Source organism: Saccopteryx bilineata, chromosome 5 (assembly GCF_036850765.1).
Source record: "Saccopteryx bilineata isolate mSacBil1 chromosome 5, mSacBil1_pri_phased_curated, whole genome shotgun sequence".
NCBI lineage: Eukaryota > Metazoa > Chordata > Mammalia > Chiroptera > Emballonuridae > Saccopteryx > Saccopteryx bilineata.
Genome location: NC_089494.1, coordinates 11,155,909 through 11,178,777, shown reverse-complemented (window position 1 = coordinate 11,178,777; position 22,869 = coordinate 11,155,909). Strand labels below are relative to the sequence as shown.

At 43.1% G+C, this 22,869-nt stretch overlaps 1 protein-coding gene across 1 annotated transcript in view; it reads right to left on the bottom strand.

Annotated features, from left to right (window-relative positions):
- Nucleotides 1-1,018: 1,018 nt before the first annotated feature.
- The window catches only part of IRS1 (insulin receptor substrate 1), a 55,099-nt gene continuing 33,248 nt past the window's right edge, over nt 1,019-22,869 (bottom strand). Inside the window, exon 2 of the mRNA XM_066233675.1 lies at nt 1,019-3,876. The gene's annotated coding sequence lies outside the window, so the exon portion shown is untranslated. The remainder of the gene's footprint in view (nt 3,877-22,869) is intronic.

The following is a 22,869-nucleotide window of genomic DNA, read 5'->3' as shown; positions in this document are numbered from 1 at the left end:
CAGGGTGAATGGCAGGAGTCTAAAACACCAGGTCTCTTGGTGTACACAGAGCACAAACGCCAAGTCATCAGAGAACCAGGAAAGGACGGACAACTCTCTAGGCAAGCCATACATTTTCTAATCTTATAAGCTGATAATAAACTTCTAATTACTGAAATTCCTTAAGAGTAGGGTCAAACACCTTCAGTAGCCTTCTACCTCCTCCCGGTACTAACTTGATGTTCTGGTTACAAGGAGGTAGGGACACGCCCACATGCCGCCTGACCCACACTTTCTCTGGCCACACTGAGGAGACTTCATATCCCTAGCAGCGCATGCTCTCAGCAGCTTATATGAATGCAGCATCACCGCCAACTCACATTCACTGGGTCCCAGGAACACTCAACTCCCCTGTCAAGTCACTGCAAAGAAGCGATTTCAGATTTGGCTTCCATCCATTCTCCTCCGCATGCCTTCCAAAGGGTTCTGTCTCTCCCCAATCAAGGTCTTAATTCCCCCCGTGTCTGGGTTTGCAACGCCTCCTGGGTGTGATGGACTGACCTGCGGAGGAGCGCTCGCTGCCAGAGCAGTTGGAGTCCTTCTCATCCATCCTGTTTTTCACGGCTCTTTTTGTGTCAGTGGACAACGAGCCCCCTTCCCCTGTCTGTAAGCCACCTTTCATCAATAAAAATAAAAAAAATTTCAACTACATGGCATATTGCATTCAGGAACAGAACAGGGCTTCAGGATCGCACAATCCTGTTTCTTACAAGATGGTCAAGTTGTTTATTAATACTTTGCCTCAACTTTTAAGACATCTAGCTAGGAGACAATAGTCAGGGGAAGGAAAGGCTAAAAAATCTCTCCCTCTGGCTGATTTTAATAAATCCATATTGGTTGCAGTTAACCTAGATGAGTCAAGAGGGTCCCTGACCTTTGAAAGTTAGCAAGAAATAGCCACCAATGTAACATCGGCCCTGGTTTGTCATTATTGACTCAGGCGGGTTGATCATTAATAGCTTCTCTTCACTGCTAGCTGGTTCTAGGACTTTTTTTTTTTCCTTTTCCTTTTTCTGCCTAAAATGAAGATATTATCAAAGTCATGAAATACATTTGCTCTTTCCAAAGAAAAACTTTTAAACTTTGCTTAAGTTTCCTTTAAAAAAAGCTGTGAAAGGTTGGTTTCGTGAAGAAAAAGCCACTAACTTCCAGGTTAACCAGAGGTTACTTGAATCCCATTCATGTAAGCCCTTGGCTGGGCCTACAAATACTTGGAAATAGATAAAAGCCCAGTCTCCTCAACAGGAACTGAACACAAGGACTGAGCAGCTGAAGTTACTCAAGATCAACCTCTCATGTAGCCAGAGCATGAGGGGTGGTATTTTTTTTTTTTTTTTTGCCTTAAATTCCAGCAACTTCCTGTTTTAAGTTGGTGACGTTTGATACTAGCATCAAACCCAGCTCAGCAGCCACTAGAAGCAGCTTCAATAAGAATTTCTACCCCTATGCTATTTAACTGAACACAACATCAGAGAAACAGAAACCAAGAGATGGGTTTTTCCAGTCTGATCATTTCTGTCCTCATCCAAAACACTTTGATAGAATTCCACATGCAGAGGTATCTTGGTGACAATCATTCCAAGTTTAGGTTCCTTGAGAAATCATAACTGGCTTGGCTTCGTTCACTGATTTCTGTTTAGCTTCCCTAAGTCCTCAGTGGAAGAGAGAGGGCCAGCTAGCTTTTCCCTACACTACTAGCAAGAGTATAAGTCAGAATACTTGAAATATAAAAGTTTGTTTGCTCAACAAAGTGTTTTTCATAAAAAGTTTTTTTAAAAAAAGGAACCTTTCCTATCAGATTTTTTTTTAAATTGGTAGTGTTCTCTCCAAATAGGGAATGATGTAATTCAGTAAGTTCCTTGAAAACAATGGATTCTTATGACTACAGACCTATTTTTCTTAGAAACTGATGAGCATGCAAATGATTAGGATCTGCAACAATGAACATTGTACAACAGTCTGTGAGGTACGTGCCATCCGGTTGAATTAACAGTAACACAGGCCTCAGCAGTGTGAGGGGTTCCGTTGATCTCCACCCCCCTCTGAGTAGAGCAGGGGTCCCCAGCCAGGTGATGAGGGGTGGCAGCCACTGCCGGGCACCCCCACTGCTGCCCAGGGAGCCCAGCTGTTCAGAGAAATGAAATGTTGTTCCTTCAACAAGAGGGTTGGGACTTTCTGATCGGGTTTCCAAAGATTGCGAGGAAGCCGGATATGGGCGTTACTTCACTTATAGGAAGTTTCCAGGTAAAAAAGGTTAAAAATTCCTTAGGCAATCTCTCTCAATATGTTCATTGCCATTTATTTTTCACAAGGAAAAAAACGCCAAGATGCAGTACTTTCCAAAGAAGAAAAGGATTAACATTTTCACTGCTGGCCAGATATTTCAATAGCTGGTCATTAAGCTTGGATGGGCACACTGTACACTGGGTTTTATTAACTAATCACTAGTAGGCTAGGACCCAACAGGGCAAATGGGCCAAATGACATTCAGTTAAATAATGGAACACTGGGGGTTCTCAGAAAGCATGAGATAAGCTCTTTAAAAAAGTGACATATAGTCCTGGCCATGATTAAAAACAAGCAGAAAAATACCAAAAAAAACCCAAAACAAAGCAAAAACAAAAAACCACTCTGGAATTTTAATTCCTGGTTAGAAATGAAAGACAAGCAGTCACTTGTCTGACCATTTTTCTCGAGACAGCGCAGGAAATGAAACATCCTAATGTGTGCGGGGGAGGAAATGATGGCAATGGAGCAGGAAGCTTATAGAAGTAGGGGGGGGGAGATCAACAGTCTCTAGTTCATTATGAATAGAAAGAAATTTCCAGAATTTACAAACACCCACATTGTTCATTCCAAAGAGAGCTTCTGATTGGAAGGGATCCCCGGTGTCTCCTTCTCTGTACAGTATGTACAATGGAAGACTTTCATTTCCTTTTCTTATAATGTTGCTTCCATTCAATTGCCAATTTTAAGCTGACACTTGAAAATATCCCCAGTACACTATACCCTTCTTCAGTTTAATGAACATGGCCTATTGCCTTACAGGAAAAATACAAAATTAAGATTAGTTCTTGTAAGGATCTCAGCTCAACACCAGGGCTATATTACAAGAGATAGTATCCGCAAATGTAACTATACAATCGAGAACCATCTATGGCACTATGATTCTTATATTATTTTTCTGAATTACAATCTTAAAACAAGGGTTGTACCCTAGTCTACTCTTGTTGGCCTTGTTTTAAGCATTTGCTCCACTCTTTACAACAGAACACCGCATACCTCAGTTCCACATCCAAAAATAATAATAATAATAATAATGTGCGCTGTAAGAAAAGTTACATTTTAATTAAAAAAAATCACACATATAAATCAAAACCTATGTTAAATATTTAATACTCTCTCCACCCAACGCGAACTGTTTCGTGTGAAATAATTTACAACGATGCTTTATCGCACACAGTCTCAGCAGCAGATGAAATGCATCCTGTAGATGAGAGGAAACCCATTCTCTCGTGACATGGCGGTGGGCACATCAGCTCATGTGGCCAGCTAAGTCCTTAAGGTTGAAGTTTATGCAGACTCATTGTCCTGATGTCACAGTGCTTTTTTTTTTCTTTCTTTCTTTTTTTTTTTTTTTTTGCTTGGCACAATAAAGAACGTGCAGTTCAGTCAACGGACTCCTGAGGATTGATAAAGTAAACAAGCTGAAATGGGTGCATCGTACCATCTACTGAGGAGGAAGATGTGAGGTCCTGGTTGTGAATCATGAAATAGTTAGAGTCTGGGTACCCATGAGTTAGAGGAGGATTTGCTGAGGTCATTTAGGTCTTCATTCTGAAAGAGAAAAGGGAAGATTTCGTCACCACAGGCATCCCAAAAGCAATTTGTTAAGGTTTTGCTTTCAGGAGGGGGGCCTATCGGATACATAGACGTCACAGGCACAAACGGTACTGTGTGCTTAAATGAAAAAAGTCAACAAACGGTATTTAACTTCTCTTTTTCTTTCAAAATGCGGGAGTCCAAAGCCATCACAAACTCAAAATAGTCAATATTAAGTCGGCAAACAAATCAATGTGATCTGGAGGTTTCCGAGGCTTAGCAACACAAAAATACACAATGCTTTGATGTTCTTATGAGCAAAACAAAACTGCACATCAGAGTTACTGTGCAAAACTAGAACAAAATAGGGCAAGCAGGTTGCAGTCAAACTATGCTGAATCTTCTTTCAATTAAAAGTCACCTGCCAATTTTAGAATTTGCAGTGGCAAGGCGTAACACTAAAAAACCTGAAGTCCGTTTTTATCACGCCATTGTTGGACATGAAAATTTTAGGTACTAAAGGAAACCCGAGCAAAACAGACCAAGTTAATCATTAAATTTAAAAAAGGATCTGATTTAGGTCTAGTAGAAATAAAGTATTTTTGGCAGAAGCCCATTTCTTTTAAGCAATTCAAGAAGGCAGACCTCAAAGGGCATGCTCCCCTCCCCTCCCCTGCGGAGACCCACCTTTCAACCTCATCAAGCCTCTCGGGCTTTCAAGTATCAACACAAGAGAGTCCTTGTGACGTGCCTATGTTTTCAGGCATTCTAAAGCTCTCCATAAACATCAATATTTATAGAACGTCCTGAATAGTTAATCGATAAATACTTGTCAAATCAGGAAAATGGTTCCCTTAAATACAATGGAGAATACGAAGTTGAATTCCACTCTAGAGCCCCGCTTTCTAGAAATGAGAAAGCGAGAAAGCTCTGTTTGTAAAGAGAATGCAGAGGTAGAAAGGGGTGAGTTCCATGATAGATCCACAGAGGAGGGAAAGAATACATTTTGCTGAAAATAGAAGGGCAGCACCCCGCTGACCCACTTGGCTTGGTTTGGAAGAAGAAAGTCATTTGGGGGTGTGGAAACGGGGTTTGTGTCTATGCTGGTTGCATGTTGCACCACTGGAGCTTAGCATGAGCGCTGGCGGAGAGCAGGTACCCGCGACGTAGGAGCTGGGTAGGGGCAAAGCATGCTCCCACGGAAAGCCCATAATGGAACAAGGCGAAGACTGTGGCTTCGCGGGAGGGCAAGGCCTCTGAAAAGGGGTAGAAAGAGTTAAGTCTCCAAAGGCAGGTTGGGGCAGATGGTGAAGAGCCTTGAATGTCAGGTCAAGACACCTTTATCTGAGTACTGGGACAACAAGGACATGCTTTGTCCCAGGATCAAAGTGCAGTGGTGATAATCCACGTCAGCTGCAAGGACAGGGATGGATTCTAGAATTCGCACAATGAAAATGTTGAGCAATATAACTGTTTCTTTTTGTTTGTTTTTTTTATGTCTCTCCTCTTGAAGCAGGGCATGGCTGGGATCAGTCAGGATTTGCTATGCACAGAATGGCTCAGGTAAGCTGAAATTTACTAAATGAGAACTCTAGTACTATGAGGGGATTTCTGTTTAATTTCAAAATATGGACTCTGCCCCTAGACAACAGGTAACCAGCCTATTGGCCCACTTGTAAATAAAGACTTGACCTGGAGACAACACAGAAAAACAAAGAAGGACTCCAACCATACGCCTTCATTGCCAGAGAAACTAGATCGACTCTGAAGGCCACATTTTATGAAAGGGTGAGGCCAATAAACCGCCGAAGGTGAAATGAAGGACAAGCGAAGGTCACACGTTGCTTTCATATCTGGCTCTCCTCCAGAATACATGAGCAAACAGCTCAGCACAGGAACAAATCTGCATCCAGTTCTGTTCCCGCCAGTGGCAACCTGCATGGGTGCAGAAGGGCGGGGCCTGGGAGCCCGGGGAGGAGACAGACAGAGCCTGACCGCAGTCGGGAACCTGCTGCTGTGAGGCTCTCCACACCGTCCCCGCGATTCCCCCCAAGTACCGATGTTCAAGGAGCAGGAGATGAAAGCACCTAGCAATTCCACAGTGGCATCACTGCATCTGGTAGGAGTTTACACCTCCCCTCCATACTCTTAGCATCCTGCCTTTCCAAGCCCTTTGTCAGGAATCCTGACCAATCACACGCCTCCAGCACTAATGGTACCTACCAGTGCCATCAGCTCGGGCGTCTACACAAAAATAAAAGCAGCCGGGAGGTAATCCTGACATGCAAGGGTAGGATGGATACAGGGAGCTCTAAACAGGCAACAGAGGTCCAGAAAAACTGACAGGGAACGTCTGAAGGTCAGATCTGTTTATCTTTGTACAAGGTGTGTGTGTGTGTGTGTGTGTAAATATACATACAGTTTAGCTACAGAGTAATGACATGGATTCTTGACAAACATCCCTCCGTGAGAACTGTCCTCCATCCAGCCACCTGGGGGTAATCCTTATTCCAATCATGCAGCCATTGTTTGGGGCATTTTTGGAATGCCTTCTCAAGTTCTCATTTCTTTTTTGTGTCTGCCTTCTCCGCCTTGGCTATCTTCTTTTGAATGGTCTCTATAGCAGCCGGCCTTGGCCCTTGGAAGGCTCATTTGATCTCTGGAGACAGCCAAACAGCTTTGAGAGCCAAATATGGTGAATAAAGGGGCTGATTAAGCTGGGTAATGGTTCCCAGAGAGGTATTATCTAAAGCCAAAGGACTCCAAAACCCAAGTTTCCAAAACAGAGCTGTTCACAATCGCTCTGATGAGATTTGTTGGAAAGGAACTCTCCTAATGTTATAGACAGACCTTAGCGTGTGCTTCATGGACTCAAATTCAACTGCCAATATCCTCGCTTCTACATGCGTGGAATCAAGAAGCGAGGTAATCACTTGACCAGAAGCAAACATGTAGATCACACATTTTTGTAATTTAGGATTTTGTTAAAAAAACAAAACAAAACCATCCTAGGTTCCTGCAGTCATTCAGTTCAACAAACATCTGTTGAGTGACGAACGAAAATGCAATAATAAAGACAATAATATGCGCTAAAAAGGAAGCCATGAGTATGCATGTGTTTAACGGGTTTTATATCTACAACCCCAACTGACTCTCACACATTAACCGGACACGGAAAAAGCAGAACGTTTCCTTGGAGAAGAGCTGTGCAAATATCAAAGAGTGATGCCACTGACTCCTCTTCTCTACTCACATCTTTGGGGAATAACTTGGGAACCCAGAAATACGATGTACCTGTCCCGAGATGTAGCAGCAAGAAATCACATTTTTGACAAAATTTCATCACCACCTCAGCACCTATTAGACCCTCCCGTGTGTCTTCTTGTAAGACAAAACCCACCCAATCCCATTAACAGTAATGAAAAAAGATCATTTTTAAAGCATTATCCAAGAAGTCAACACTTGAGCAATGCTATCGGAGACCTGCGGCTTACGGCGGCATCACTGCACCTGGTCGGAGTCGACATCTTCCAGCCCGCCTCACCTTGCACCATGCCTCCGGGGGCTGAAAAGCACACGCAGCTTGTGCTGCTGTTCACGCTCCCAGCCCAGGGACCGGTCTCCACCATCAACATGGCTGCAGACAGCACCAGGTGGTGACACAGAACAATAGGGTGTTCTCAGTCAAAGCCACTGATCAAGTTTTTTCTCTTGTACTAAACGCCTTAAAACTTTCTGACAATTTGTTGAGTCCAGTACAACATCCCATATTTCCCCATGTATAAGACGTACCTTTTCCCCCCTGCAAAATTTGGGGTCTAAAAACTGGGTGCATCTTATACAGTGGTTGTAGATGTTTTAACGTGCATTTCCTGCTTTTTTGCACTTGTTTTAGCGCTCGTTGTTGAGGACAGTGATTCGTCATCAGACACAGATAAGGACAAGCTAATGGATGGGAGTGTTGACAGTGATGAAAAGTTGTATGAATTTTATGATGAATAAAACTTGAGTTCAATTACTTTATGTAATACATTTTTTCCCAAATTTCAGGCCCCAAAATTAAGGTGTATCTTATACACGGGGAAATATGGTAGTTATAAATGCCTGGTTAGAGCATTACTAGCAATTTCTACTTTTACTGAGAAAATAGGAATAAAAATATTGTAAGTTGCTTGGCTACTGTCATGTACTAAAATGTAGCCAGACAGTAAGTCTCCCTCAACTATCTGTGCTTGGGAGAAAAAAAATTATTCTAGTAATGACTTTTCTTCAATGGAGATCATTGTTTGAAATCTTATATTGTTGCCTCAACTAGAAAAATTTGTACAAATCAATTCCTCTACTTAAAGAAATGGGTCAAAACAGCGTATTTCCCTTTTTCTTCATGTAAACAGCTGTGACTTTAAAAGAAAATTCTTGAGTATAATACAGAAAGATTCTTGAGTACCAATTAGAGTATATTAATCAATGGTTAAAGAGGAGAGGAGAATAATATTTTGATCATGTTTGGATCTTCCCCATCTGTAAAAAAAAAAAAAAATCAATGAAGAGGAAATATATAAAATGTTAACCAACTTCTTAAGCCTTCGGGGTATTCCATCCCATTCCCATTCTCCGAATTTTGTGTAGAGGCAGAAAGAAGGCAGGTTGGTCACAGAAAATACCTCTGGCTTCCTGGCTTTAGTTTCCAAGAGCCTAAATCCTTCAGGGAACAGCCCCTGGAAAGAATGTGAGAACAGATATCAGTGGGCAGCTCTGTCCTTCGCAGGATGCTGAGCGTGGCCCTTGTGACATCTCTGTATAGCTTATCTTCACAGGTCTGCTTATTTCTTATTTCACACCACTTTTCTTGCACTACCACAAGCGCCATTCATTTCTCCAGCCACCTCACTGATGCTGATGTAATTAATTTATGGTACCACTAATTTAGAGCTGACCCAGTCTTCTGGGATGCTTACATATTAATAAAACACCTTGTTTTAAAAAAAAAAACAAAAAACTGAAAACGTATTATGTTTTTTAAGTGTACCCGAAATCTGGCAAATGGGCCTAGTAGGTTTTGTTTCATTTTTAAAATCATCAATATCAAATTTATTTGTAGTTCTGGTAGTGCACGGGTGTTCCTCATTTCAACATTCACAAACAACCATGCACTCTCAGATGGATAAATGAGGCCAATGATCCACCTGATGAACCTGGAACCCCCTGTTAAAGGGATTTCCTGGCTGCGAGCTTGGGTTCCACCATGTGGGTTAGATGGTGGCCCCTAGGGACGAGGCAGCATGATCACCCCTGATCTGTTAGCTACGGGAGTCAACCAAGAAAAGAGGAAAGAAAAGCTACATCCAGAGCTTCAAGTGTGGGACACGGGGAGAACCTGTCTGCTTTTCACCAGGCACCATCCCGAGACTTTGGGGAAGGACAGACCCACGTGCTGAAAGAGCCTTGTTTTCGAGCCTGAAGACCATCACCACTGAACGTTGATATCGGTGACACCTCACATCAGGACTGAACCCAAGTGAGAGAGGGAAGACCATGACGGTCGCTACTTTATGCTGAAAGGAGAAAGCCATGTTAGCTAAAGAAGGAAAACCACCACTTTTTAAAAATAGGCCAGCATTGAGCTGGGAAGACTTGGTTTCGTGATCGTAAATGGCAAAGGGGAACACAGATCAGTCAAAGCAGAAGAGCTGCTTAAATAGCACTTTCGCCCGGTGCAAGTCACATGGGAGAGGGCCCGCGAAAACAACAAGCTTGCTGGCCGGCCCTTGCAGCGTGCGGGGTTGCCAGGGAAGAAAATGCAGACGGAGCTGCCAACATGTGAGAGGCCACCTCGCTCCAGTTCTCCCTTTGTCCCAGTGAAAGGCCTCCTGGCTGGGCCGGTGCCTTCAGGAGACCACCAATGAAGAAATGCACACGTGTTAGGACCAGGAAAAAAGGAGAGGGAGTGGCCGAGGACAGACCAACATGAAGGCCGTGGGCTCCCGCTGAGGTCCGCTGGGGTGACTTCTGTCAGCGTGTGGGTTTCTCTTTCCCCAGTCACCACGGGCAGGAGGAGGGTCTGGAAGCCTTTCAAGAGGGTTAGGGACTTACGGAGAAGGGAGATTAAACCAGCAACAACAACATATGGTTCTCAACAACTAAATGGATTCTGTCAGTGATATATTAAGGAAATCTGAACAAACATCCAGAACTCTTTCTAAGCCAAAGAATATGCACATTGGTTATTTCCCCCCTTCTTTTTATGAACTGGGAACATGCCTATAAAGCGAGAGAATAATTAGTAAATAAAGCAAATGGGGGTCAACGCCATAAAAAAGCCCCCTTCCAGGGGTAAACTGAAATGCCTTCAATTTCTTTTCTCCCAATATTACAATAGGTCCCTGTCTAGCCAGCAGTCAAGGAAGAGACGTTTGGGAGAACAATCGCCCCAACATTTCAAGTCAGACCACATGCGCTGCAGGGACAGGAAGCTTTAATTTTCACAGAGCTCAACCCAAATAAACCTGCTTGCTACTCAAAGACGTGATGGTGATACACCACCTCACCTTCCCCACCTGAGTGAGACAGTCATAAAACCCAGTCTTTCTTCTGCTTCCACGGGACCTACTTCTGCAGGCTTCTCCCTCGGAAGAATCACATTCATTCCCCTTCCGAAGGTTTATACTGTCACTGCATATCAGTTTGTCTCTGTTTGTTTGTTCACGTTCAGAAATACAGGACGCATAGATTTCACCGGTCTGACTTTGATACAAAGCAGTGCACTGGAATTAAAATCGCAACCGAGTTTACAACGTGATGTAGAGACGGTTAAAAGCGTTTGCAATACCATTTCTGTAACGAGGCCAGAGGAAACCAAGCAGGCCTAGCCATGTTGCCTCCACGTTTTCTGTTCAACACTAGATAGATTTTGCATTCTTTGCCCACTCCCTGGAGTCGAAGCACAAATTGCTTCAAGAAAGCAAGTGCCTCACTTGACATCTGAGTCACTGTCTTGCTACCCAGTTGTTTCTTATCAACCATCATGAAGTTTTCTTCAATAGCGCAGGAACCAGAGGAGAAAACAGCTTTTGCACGGAGGCCCCCGGTCTGCAGCGGGCTGAGGTAAGGATCATTAGCACCACTGACATCACTTTTGGCAGCTAGAGAAAAGGGAAAACCTATGTTTAATCTATTTCCTACTCACCACAAGTTTTAGCTGGAGTCCCCGATAATATGGGTTGCGGTTGACTTTATGGAAGAATTTGGTAATGCAAGAAAAATGTACTGAACTGAACAAGCATCTTTACAAGCAACCACGAGGTCCCTCAGATGTGTGGCCCCGATCATCTTCCTGGAGGTGCTTTGGAAGACAGAACCATTTCCAACTGTTCCCAGGAAGTTCAAGATCAGTAGAAGACTTTCCCTACTACACACACCTAATTGACTTCTCCTGGAAGCCCTTATCATAAAACACAGACAAAAAGGTTTCAGCCTATGTCTTTCCTATTGCTTTGAGAAGAACAAGAGGAAAATGTTAGGAAGAATTTAATCCAGGATTCTTTGAAGTTAAGTAAGCTGTTCTTTCTTTAATTTTTTAAACGGTCTAAACTAATAAAAGAACGTTCTCTGAAACCAAATGAAACTGGGCATAAATACATTAAGTAGAGGGCAGCATGTTTCAAATGTATTTAACCTAGAATTTTTATTTGTTTTACCTTAAGGATTCCTGTTAAAGAAATGAAAGTCATAAAGATCTCTGGGCTAGGAAAGCAATTCTTCAACAAAAGTCAGCGTTAAGGGGGATGGAAAACTACTTAGATTACAGAGGGCCACAGGTGGGACCTCTACTGAACTGGGTGATGTTAAAGATAAGCTATAATGTTGCTTGCAATAAAGTAATGCAATAAATACGTGCCTCCCTTGAGTGGCCACTGACTGAGTGATATGTGAGTAAACTGTATGCAACTGTGAACTCTAAAATGTAATTTAGAAAACAATCCAAAACAGGTTATTTCGAGAAGGAAGATGGAGCTACTGTGTGGCTGTTAGGTTTTTTTTTAAAGCCTGATCAATTTTGACTCAAACCTTAATTCCAAGTGAAAATTTAAAAGGAGACTAAGACAACTTAAATGAGCTGTTCCCTCACTGTTCTTACCTCTGTGATTTTGGGAAAGAGACTAACCCTCCTAAATCTCAATGTTTCCATCTGTCACATGGGGGTAAATCAGAACCCATGTCATAGGGTTGTCACTGAGGTTAAATTTCTTACCACTGTGCTTTATACAAAAGTCCTCACATGGTAGCTCTTATTGTAACCACTCTTATCAAGAAAGAGGAATCATTAGATCTCACATCTTCTCTGGATACCTGAATCTATACCAGCCAAAAATGCCCTGATGGAACTGGCGAGCAGGAATAAAACCACAGACCAGATGACAGCAAAGGCCTGAAGCTGAAGGCAAGATGAGACTCTTTCTTAGGAAGGGAGACCAAATTAATTCCGAGAGAAGGGAGGTCTGGAGAAAGTGTCACAACAAAAAGTAGTAGTCGTAAAGCAGAGACTATAACCCTGCGATACGATTTTAGGAAAAGACCTACCTACCTCCAGAGACCAGCACAAATTAAACATTAGGACAACAGCATTAGCATATTTTTGAGCAGCTCTTAAATTAATGCCATCTACAGAGACCCCGTGGAAAAGCCATGTCAACTGCCTTCCCAGAAGCAATGAGATGAGTTGCTTGAAGCCCCCCCCCTTTCTAAGTCGCTAACGGAAGACTTAGGATGCTATGTGAGAGAATTTACAAAGAGTTCTCATGATGAGGCTTAAACGGACGTTTAAGCACAATTCTTGTGCACCATTTCCAGGTTCTAAAGCATGTTTCTAATTGCTGGGGGAGGAACGGGTGGCTTTTGTTTCCGGATTCCTTTCCCCGATCTCTCATCGGAAGAAACTGAACAGGAGCGTGACACAGCCAGCCCACGCTGCCCGAGGAACTTGATGACAAACTGAAATCGCTGCCAGATGCACACGTCTAATCGCTGGCAGCTGGGAGAGGAGGGAAGGAAATCGCGAAGATAATCTGAAGTAATTGACAACGTATACATCGCCGGCATCTCGAAAGTCTTTGAAGCAGATGATGGGACAGATTTCTAACTAACTGCAAACACTTCTTTTATAGTCTCAGATGAGGAATCAAAATTCTTCCAGCTCACAGAAGGGGGGTTGACCTTCCGCCCACTGACCCCACCACTGCTGGTCCTTTGCTTTCATCTCTCAAGTCTCACTTTCACGTGGCTCATGTTCCACTCTCTTTCCTCCATTATGGGAGGTCGCAGCCCTTTTCTTTTTCATTTGGAAAAGTGGCGTTTTCTGGAAAGTTCCCTGATTAACTGGATTAAGCATCTGAATTCAAATGCATCATGCTCACTGGGGTGCTGAACTCGTTGCCTCGCTCAACTAGAAGCATCCTGAGGACAGCTGTGCCCAATTCTTAATCCAGAGGCGGTGACAGTTGTTAACTACAAGATCCTTACTGAGAACACTTATCAGTGATCCTGAGGGATCACGGTGTCCAGGGGGAGACTTGGGGTCTGTGAAAGTGACCCTCAGGTCCGCTGAGAAATGCTCTCCCAGCCGCCAAGCACCACACTATATCTCCAGAGCAGTTGTTCTCAATCTGCGGACGTAGCAACCATGCCTCCCCTCCAAGTAATGCCAGCAAATATTTTTGGATGTCACAACTGGGGTTGGGGTAAGGTGGGAAAGATGTTTCTGGCACCCAGCGGGTAGAGACCAGGGACTCCATGGCATCCTACAACGCACAAGGTGGCCACCGGCAACAAAACAAGGACTTCTCTGGCCCCCCAATGTCAATGGTGCTGAGGCTAAGACCCATGCCCCGGAGCCATTGCCTTTAGCTGAGGAGATGTAAGAAGCCACCAAACGTGCCTGTCCACAGTTGCTGAGGTCCAGCCCAGTTCCGGGGAAGAAAGAGTGGGAGGGAAGAGGCATTCCTGTTCTCAGGTCTTCCTTGATTTCTGACTGTCACCCACAGTTTCAGGGTCGTAAGGGTGGCCCCCCGTCCCCATGCTCACAGCCTTTCCTAATTTATCACTAATGGAAACTTCCCTCTGCTGTGTCCTGTTCCCTCATGACCTGCCACTGGAAGACAGCTAGTTAATGTGGTTAGGCAGTCCTGGCCCGTGGTTTCCTCTGTCCCTCCTGAAAACAGGAGGCTCCTGCGTGTGACCCAGCAGCAGTGAGGAGAGAGGGGAGAGCCCTGGGCGCTGGTCCGAGGGGGAGCAGCAGCACGGTGACCCTGCTCTGACCCTGGAAGATGGGTCAGCCCTGCGGGGAAGTGGATCTCATCGCTCCCAGGCCGTATCTTCGCCCAGCCTAGCCAGTCATTCCTGTCTGGTCCTGGACAAGTCATCCGACCTCATTTGCCTCCACAACCTAATAAAAAATGGAGAAAATACCTAGTCTTCAAGATCAGCTGCAAAACTCAGTGAGATAATAAGAGAAGGACATTATAAAGTGGAGACCCTTTACTTTTGTGACTAGTGACATTAGTCATGCTCATTGCCCTCAAATATCTGGGAGCAAAATATTTATATAAATTAAGGAGTAGGTCCCCTCTGTTCCAGAATCAAATTTTAAAAAATTATCCACTAACTTTGCTCTCTTAAGAGGTTACTCCTACGTCAGAAGACTATTTCCTAAAGGGTTTTTTTTTTTTGCTTTGTTTTGTTTTATGCCTTGTGAAATAAATGCCCACCGTGGAAGATAATTTATTACAAAAAAAAAAAAAAATAGTCAAAGACCGAGACAGAAATTCCAGTTGCTGTTTCTAAGTATCAGATGTCTTCCCAGAAAGACACTTTTAGGTCTGTTCTCCATAAACTTCATTTAAACTTGAAGAAAAATAGCAGGGTGGTGGGAAAGGCACATATACCATTATCGATGAGGGTACACAGGGTTCTCAATTCTAAAAATCAGATAATGAGTAGAAAATCAGGTTGATCTCCAGATGGGTAAGTACAAAGTTTTTCAGACTGAACCATTAGATAACAGCAATAAGATGAGATCCGCTTTAAACACAGCCACAGAAGCTGTTGTTGCCTTCAACTACACAAAGGAAGCAATAGCTTGTATTCACTCTAGACCACAGCCGGAGATGCTGACAGAATGCCTTCCACATAAAACCTAGCCACACAATGTTGCCATTGCTATCAAGTAGCGACAGGCTACGCTTAACACGTAGTTAACAGCCCTATGATGAACTTGGCTTAAGTATGCTCAAAAAATGGTCTGACATTCTTTTTCCCCACAAAATCATATCACAGATGGGCAATGGCTTGCCTCCCTGTTTATTTGGTTTCTCCACTCTTTCCTGCCTTGACAACATAAGGAGGCACATGACCACAAAAATGTCCATGCCAAGTTGCAGTTCTTCAGAAACACTCCTCAGTCTTCCTGTCCCCCACTCGGAGCTATCCCCACTCCCAGACCATAAGTGATACCCAACAGCGTCCATCGATTTACCCACTGAGCTACCACATGGCCTTTCTTCTTGGCTTCTCCCCAGAGAGCTCCGAGGAGAAACAATTCCAACTGGGGCATGAGAACTGAGAGCACCCAGGTCACTGCTCATTTCCCACCCTCCTGCAGAGCAAGACAAAGTCAATAGGAGAGTGATCTGAGAACCCCTGGACAGAAGTAAATAAGCACGGGCCCTTCACCATGGTGGCCTCTGTCTCTGCCATTGGCCATTTAGTGGTTCACCGGCATTTCTTCTAGGACAGACCCAAGAAATAAAAAGAGAACTCAACCAAAATTCAACACAGAAAGTTTTATGAAAGTGAGAATTCTATAAAAGTGGCAAAGAGGATGTCTAACCAAAATATGCATCGGGGTGATAATTATTCAAGTCTTTGTTTTAGATGCTCCATTCCCATTTCGATACCATATCGGTGACTTCCACTCTATGGCCAAGTCACCATATAAAAGGTTCACAGATTAGTATGAACAAAACAATCAAAGCAGTTCCAGGCCTGGTATTATGAGAACTTCCTTGGTCATGTGGTTATTGTTTGAAGTTAGAATCTTCATTAAATGAACTCATGAAACTGGTTAGTAGCACTGAGGTGAGATTTGAGGGTGTCCTCACCCCTAAGTAATACACAGTGTGGTGCGTGCAGGGGAAGACCCAGAACTAGCACATTCTGCAATATCCAGGGGAAGCAGCAAAGCTGTAATGATCCAAAGCTATCAAAATTTGTTAAAGACTAAGACAAACACAGAAGGATGCTATCTAACTTTCACTGTACGCTAATGACTTCCATTGAGGTCAACAGGCCGTAGGAGACTGGTCCCCATTTCTACAGGAAGACAAACAGCCCTAGTCCAGGGCATGCCCTTCAGTTCGATTCATTATGAAGTCAGTTTACAAAGACCCCGTTTCCCCCATCAATGAGGCTTCACAGCAGGCACAGGCCTGGCTACCTGGTGGCGACTTCATTCATTCACTAGGCCTGACCCTATGCTCTGACCTGGAGCCGCAACCGGCGTATGTTGCTAATGGCTTTAGGAAATGATAGAGAAACGATGACATGGCCAGAGACACTCTCCCAGAGCTCATTCCCAAACCACTGCTGACAGCGTATGTCACACACAATTCACATGACCAACTGGGACAGAGTGAGAACACATTTCACCAAAGGCGACTGGATACAAGAGGGCTGGAAATCACCTGCAAGGCCCTTACTGTGAGACCCATGTGGCCACCAGACAGCAGGGAGACCCTAGCCCCCCCCCAGCACCCCTTACTGGCACTCAGGCGCTGAGCAATCTCCCTGACCTATGGCTTCCTGGTACAATGGTGCTACAAGTGCCCAACTCATTGGGTCGTGACGAGGATTAAATGACACGGTGACTGTAAAACTCAAGGCACAGGCTCCTACAATTCAGCAATTATAGAACAATTCATTCATGGTTTCCGGTAGCAGGAAACCACCAGAAACCATGACGGGAGGGGGCAGGCAGAAAGAGGAACCGAAATGAGAAGGTAGGTGCTTGATGCGGACGCCCTCCGCCCTTGGCAATACTGCCGACGTGTCTGCAGCAGGGGGCACCTCCAAGCTGCTGTCCCTGGGACCCCAACACTCACACGCATCGTGCGGAGTTCTGCCTGGGTTACCACTAGTTTACCACTGGCTGTGAAGGTGCTTCCTACTTGGCTTTGAACTTATCCTTTTAATAGTTGACCCATTATTTTAAGTCGATTATCCTTAGCAATTATAAAGCACCTGAACTTCCGTCACCTGATTTTTTCAACTCTGTTAGCTGAAAGGTAAGATCTATACCTAGGCATGGTAGAGTCATATCCTATTCCAAATATGCCATGGTATTTACTTTTCTGAGACTGTGATGATAGCTTCGTTTGACGAACACCCTTTACCATATTGTGCTTGAGGTTTCTCATCTTTAACTTCCTACTGGATTTATTGTAATGTTTCATACACAACTCGCACTCAATTAAAAACTACTTACACTGTCTCAAAATGTGTCTCTATGAAAATCATAGGTATCCACATACATATTCTAAGGTCCATATGTCTTGATTAAGGGTAATTTCAGCCAAAGAGAAGATGGGCTCTTATGTTTTGGGGACGTTTCTTTTACATAGGGCAGTGAGTAAAGTAGGCGATGGTTGCTAATCCTTTAATAGTGTTACCTCCTCCTTTTGATATATATATATAATAAATATATTATATATATATATATAAACTCAACCTAATTTTAAATGCCACAAATTAAATACACGACTAACAAAATGAAGGCATTTCAAAATTGATTATAACTGTTCAAATTATACTTATATCCTCCTCACTCCCTGAATATTTAAGAAAACCACGCCTGGGGTAAACATATCAAGTGTGCACATGCGTGCACACACACACACACACACACACACACGTGTGCTCACTCACAGATTCTCCACCAACAACAAAGCCAACATTTGTTCCACATCAGGTACTACGTTTAGGGGTTTTAATGTACATTGCATCATTTAATTCTCAACCATCCTGAGATTTTATTAGTATTCCTGTTTTAAAGACCAGGAAACCAAGGTTCAAAAAGGATAAATTCCTCAAGATCCCAAAGCTAGTAAATATGGCAACTGGAATTCACACCCCATGCTCTAGACCAGCAGTTCTCAACCTGTGGGTCGCGACCCCTGTGTTTTGGTCGTTCGACCCCCGCCGGGGTCGCGACCCACAGGTTGAAAACCGCTGCTCTAGACCATGGACTTAAGAGACAATTCTATAAAAAGTGGGGGAGGGGGAAGCACCGTCAAACCCCTCAGCTAAAGGAAGTCCACTGGCATACACAGACTTGTTTTTATAAAAGGAAACGGGTGGGGGGGTGAGCTTCGATTTACAAAGGGCAATGATACACTACATAGTGAAATGCCATTCTGATCAATCTGAACTAACTCGGCTAAAACCACATTTCACCTATCAGGCCCCAGGGCATCAGAATTACCTTCACTTCTGAGACAGTGTGCCAAAGAGACTGCCTTCCTAAAAGCACTCATTTATCCTTTATTACGTGCCCTCCTGCAAAAACTCTACATGTAAAAGCTCTCGTTTCCTGACGAGTCTGGACAGTAGAGGATGCAAGCAACTGGGCGTGCCTAATAGATTCTGACAAACACACACACAGAGCCAAAGGTAAGGGGGGCCTGGCACCCATCGGCCCGGATAGCAGAAACCCGTTCTCTCCAGGGCCAGGGGAAGAGCTGGACGCTCCAGGGTATTTCTACCCGACAACCTTTCCTGCCGTCCTTCCGCCCTTTATTTAGAAAGCCAAAAAAAAACCCAGAAGTGGTATGCTTACTTACAGTCCTAAGCCATGCGCTATAATAGGTAAAGAGAAGTCGTTGGCCATTAGAAGCCAGGAAAGAACAGAAGATTAAAAGTCAATCATACACAGCTGCCTCTCCCTTCCCAACTGTTTACATTCTTAAACATCCACTTTTTAAAAATATTCCCTCTGTAGATCAAAACAGACTGTACTCTGAGGAGGGGAAAAACAATGACATTAGCTTTAAGATATTATACGGTTTGTGTATAAACAGAGCGGAGTTATGAACATTATTCTAGTTGGAGGCAACTGATCTGAGTGGCTAAAACAGAGAGCTCTAATTTTGTTCATCTCATAGATAGTCTTCAGAAAACTCTAAAACAAATGCCTAACCTTTAACATGGCATGTGTGTGTATGTGTGTATACACTCATATATATCTGTATCTATATATATATAGATATATAGATATATATGGTTTGTGTGTATACTCCCTATAGTAAGATACAGGATACAATTGGTTGAACAAATCAAAATAACCCAAAAATTTTTTTCAAGGTGAACTTGGGTGGCTCTAGACCTGGATGGCCCTGGATGCAGTTCCTGGGGAAGAGGGCACTTTGTCCCTTCATCCCCTAGTCCCTTCTTCCTGCCCCCGACCCCTTTGCTCCCCCCCACCGAATGCCTTCTCTCCATCAATTAGTGTCACCCGTAAACACCTGTCAGTGTCATTATTGATCCTCAGCCTCAGAAAACCGGGTGGCCCCAATTCAACAACCACTTCTTTCTCTTCTTGTCTCCAAGCATTAAAACATTAATCCTGCAACAACAACAACAAAACAAAACTAACTTTAAGAGCATGGACCTCCCCCTCCCACCATCACTGATGTAATATAGAAATAATTACAACCAGTCATACTCTTACTTTGATTCCTTTCTTGGTTCCCCAAAGGGTGTGATGATATACAGTATTTTCTAAGATACTGTTATGTGTATAAATTATATACTGCCAGAAATAGAGAAATGAGACATAAAGAGCATTGTTTTTATAGGGTATTAAAAAAAAAGATGACAGAGAAGGGATGAAGTTAAATTATCAGATGCAAATGGTAACAACCTCACAATTAGCCAGATAGAATGCAGTCCAACCTAAAATTCCTATGATATCCAAGAAAGTAGAATTTTTGAGGCTTTACATCTGATAGAGAGTCTGTTTTATGAAAACAATTTTGTAAATTCCTTTAGCAAAGATGCTCAGTGCACATTACAAATTATTTTATCCAGTAATTGTGGACAAAGAGGGGCTGTGCCATTATACATTTACTTCTGTTTGTGCCCAGAATATGACTCATAGAGGCCCGATGGGGGATAATAAAAAAATAATAAGCCTTAATATCCAAATCTGCCTGTTTCAGGGGAGAAAAGAACATTACACAAGGCTCAAAGCACAAATAAAAGTCACAACTACCAAGTAATATTCATTAGGCATCCATGTGGTTTTGAAAGCCAAATCCAAATGCTTATTTATAAATGTGAGATACACAGTTGCTGCATTTTTACAACACCAAGTTGGTAAATGTAAAAGCTCTTTCTACAAAGGAAAACATTTTGTCCAGAGAAAACTTTTATGAAGGTCTGGAGCCAGTGAACTTCTAAACATGGTGACCATATTGAATAAAGAGGCAAAGAACTACTGGCTTCTCGAGTCTGAAGTTACAAAGGTTTGACAAAGCCAGAAAAGCAAGGCAGCTGGCAGATGTCCTGAGCCAGGAGCCACAACACAGCAGCTGAAGCGAGTCACATTCCAGAACTCTGCAGCAGTTCCTATAATATGGTATAAGGTTGCTATGCATTGAAATGTATTTCTTCACTAAGGCTGAATAAAGATAGTGCCAACAGAAAAGAGCAGTTAGACCATAGTGGATACATGTTTTCAAAATGTATTTTAAAACAGAATGAAAACAACATAGAAACTTTTTTTTTTCTTCAAAATTCATGCAAAGACAACTAAATCTACTTTTGGGGAAATAATTTCAAACATGGCATTTTCTTTTACACTGGAGAAGACACCGCAGAATCAAAAGTCACAATAAAACATAAATAGGCCACCAGTGCTGTGAATAATGAAGTTTTAGGGATAAAATGCTTTGTCAAATAAAATGCTTTGTTTCCTAGAACTGTGAAGGCATCTACATAGGCTTAGGTGAGAAAGAAAAGTCACACATTAGCATAAACCCACTCCCCAAACAAAAATCTTTTTTTTATGTACATAAATTAAATTTGGGCAGATTTTTTTTTCATTGTTTGCTTTGTTATCCTTTACCCTAAAACAATATTAAAATTTAATTTTAAAACCAAGACCCAATCAGTGGCTTTACTAAAAGGTTGCCTGAAATATTATTTCAACAAAAGGTGCCATTAAGAATCTCCTTTCTACTCCCTGGAAAGAGTTGAAAATACGCGATTAGTTTATAAAATAATGTCAACAGGAGAGGATCCTAGTGGATAGCAAAGCTGATGGTATCCGGTACGCCCTTCCCTACAAATATATGCCGCCATATTCCCCCCCCCCCCCTCTTAATCTGCTGTGGCTCCATTAGTAAGTCTCTAAAAATGCAACCTGGCATTGACACTCTTGTCCATCTGGAATGTCTCTACGTCAGAGGAAAACCCTCACCCCCTGTGAAAGATGAACAGTACACAGCTGGTGGGGATCTGGGCACGTATGAAGGGACCCACTTATGTGCGCACATACGCGTGGCTAACTGGGTAATCCCTCCGGCACCCTCTTCTTCCCACTTTCCTATGAAGCTAGCAAGGAAATGAGTCGTGTTGTTGTTGTTGTTGTTATTGAGTTCTGGAATATTATCAGATACCAAGCAATTCCTTGTAGAAAAGATATCGCAAGAACAAAGCTTGAAAACCTGCCGTCAAAGCTGTCTGAAGTCCAAGGTGCTGTCTCTTACCGTCACTGGGAGCCTTGGAAGCAAATACTACGCACAACGCTCCAGCCCGTCTTGTGAAAGCGGCATTGTGAAACCCAACCCCGCAGCTCTGTTCTCAGAGCGGGGGACTCACTTCTGCGCGGTGCAGCGGAGACTCGGGAACTGCTGAGCTTTTCCACGCGGCTTCCATGAAAACCAATACTTCTAGGTTTCACTGCTGGCTCGTGATATGAAGCTAAACTTAGAAACCAAGCCGGTTCCGTATCAAACTACACCACCTAACTTGCTGTGGGCAGGAATGTGAACACAAGAGACAATTCCAAATCTCAACTATAGGTTTTAGTGAGCAAAGCAGAGCAATAAAATCCAACTCTCCAGATAATTTAACAACAGCAGCAGCATATACTTACTCTGGAATGCGTTTCGGTATTAAATTTGCCTTTTGTTGTAACTGAGGTTTGACAGTACAACCACAGGGGGCGCTGTTTACACCACTGTCAGTGAACATACAGCCCCATGATGGTGGGTTTTACTAAGTCATTCTAAACTGATTACCAAGAGCTGTGCCTCAGGAAAAAAAGCTGGAAAATATCCCTTTTATCCCTGACATTTTCTTCTCAGCCACTTTTTCCACACTGGTCAACTGTCATTCACAGTGACTAAGTTTTGCTTCTTACCAAACCTTATTCTGAATAAAGGCTAGCTGAAGTTTCAAAGAGCTCCCTCTTCCCAACAAGGATCGTAAACAATACAGGTTCTAAAATGCAGGCAGAACTAGGATTTATAGGGACTTCAATAAACCTGAAATGCCCCAAATCCAAGAAGCCCGTCTAAGGAAGAGTGGTCTGACCTAATTAAGCGACAGATTGTGAATCTTGAAACTTGAATGACTGTTTCATAAATGTAATTTGGAAATCATGACAAAGCCCTAAGTATGGTCATGAGTAACAGGCTGCCAAGTGGTATACTTTCCATCGTAAACTATAGGAAAATGCAAGTTTCTCATTAATTTCAGCTAAGACCCCTGGTTACTAGATTGCATAGAAACTTCATTCCCGTTACCCAAAAAGCATGTAAGACAGGATTCAAACGGCTAACCTGTACCCAGACCTTGCTCATTACAGAAGTACTCTAAATAAAACTATATAGAAGGCTGCCCATAAAGTTCACCTTCTTCCAACAACTGGCAATCATTATTTTCCAAAAACAA